Below are 1,894 nucleotides of genomic sequence, written 5' to 3' on the forward strand. Positions count from 1 at the left end.
TGTGTGTGTGTGTGTGTATCAATTGACTGATTATGAAAGAAGCTGTATCCCAGTATCCAGGAATCAGAGTCAGGTAGAAACTGGAGAATTTGGTGGTGTCACTGGCTATGGAAAGAAGGAAATGGCCACTGAGCCCATGCCTGGGCTGTGACAGGCAACAGAACATCCTTCACCCCGAGAAAGATGGACTTAAGAAAGCGCCTCTGATGACGAAGTTTATCTCTCCATTACCTGAAATCATGCTGTGTGTTTACTTGACTTCTTCCTCCATGTCCTCTGTGTGTGTATACTTTCAAGGTAGGAGGAACTGGGAGCCATTTTCCCCAATATCCCCAGTGCCTGGAATAATACCTGTCTCATAACAGATGGGCAATAAATATGGTTTTTCTTTTCTTTTTTTCTGGTGCTGGGGACCAAACTCAGGACCTTGTGCTTGACAGGTAGTGCGGTACCACTGAGCTCTTAATTTTTTTTTTTTTTTTTTTGAGGCAGGGTCTTACTGTGTAGTCCAGGCTGGCCTTGGATTCACTATGTTTTGGGAGCAATTCTATGTAATTTTGGGACTAGGGCCTAGTTTTCCTGTCTACTGGCCAGCTATGGCCATGTCAAGACATAACCCCAGATCTTCGCCTCGGGTCACAGCTAAGACCTCAAGGGTCGGTGATGCTGTGATGCTCCAAGGTAGGACTACACCACCTGGAGACATCCTGGGAGGAACCAAATCTTCATCTGCAGAGTTCCTCGCTGTTCTAGGACTTCTGCTGCCCCCTGAGTTGTCTGTTACATTTGTTTCTCTCAGTGTACTGAATAAAGGTGTGGCGAGCTCTGGGGCTTCCTGCCCAGAGCAGCATTGATCAGGCCCAAAGCCTAGCTTCTTCCAAAAGTCTCATTTTTCCTATCTTTCCTGTATAATAGGTTAATTCACTGCATGCTGTCATGGCTGGCAAGAGACTAGGACTTACTACAGAGGTTCTAGTAATATCCCTTTCCCTGTTCCCCACAACATCCTGGAATGTATCCCAGGATGGCCTCAACCTCATGGCGATCTTCCTGCCTCAGCATCCTTATTGTTGGGATTACAGGCCACCATGCCTGGCTAATAAATATGTTTTGAATAATCTACTGAACTAATGTGTTACTTGAAATTTTATGCATGGAACATTTCTTCTTTTAGTAATGGAGGTTGTGATTAAATCTTAGTTTTTCTTAAGCCTTTAACTTCAACTTACAAATCTTAGTAGCTCATTTATTAATCTAATAATATTTCTATAAAATAAGAGTCACCTTTATTAGTTCTTTGATTCATGTGCTATCAACTCATAGCTGTAACAGGTTAAATCCTCTTTAAATATTTAACACTACTTAAAAATTAATTAATTTTCCTTAGACATTTCAAGACACATCACACATTTTAAGTGTCTGCTTCTCTCAAACATTTCAAACTCTGACTGGAAGAATTAAAAATTTCACAAGCGCTTAACACTTGCAAATCTAATAAATCAAACATTTAAAATGTAGTACTGGGATTGAAGCCAAGGCCTTTGCACTGAGCTATATTCCCAGCCCTTTTAAAAGTTTTTACTTTGATGTTGGAGAAATAGTGTAGTAAAAGACCAGTAGCAAAATACAAACTCTCTGGAATCTGGAATCAAGAGACCTGGAAAACAACCAGTTATTGAAGAAAAATAGAAGTAGATCTTTGGGAATCAAGAAAAAGATAGCTGGGCATGGTGGTGCATGCCTGTAATCCCAGCACTTGGGAGGCTGAGGCAGGGACAGAGGCAGGAGGATTGCTGCCAGTTCAAGGTCACCTTGGGCTACATAGTGAGGTCAAGGCCAGCCCGAACTACACAGCGAGATTTTGTCTTGAAGAAGAAAGCGGGGGGGGTAGGGG

The sequence above is a fragment of the Fukomys damarensis genome, unplaced genomic scaffold (genome assembly GCF_012274545.1).
Source record: "Fukomys damarensis isolate Sample0158 unplaced genomic scaffold, DMR_v1.0_HiC HiC_scaffold_5, whole genome shotgun sequence".
NCBI classification, from domain to species: Eukaryota; Metazoa; Chordata; class Mammalia; order Rodentia; family Bathyergidae; genus Fukomys; species Fukomys damarensis.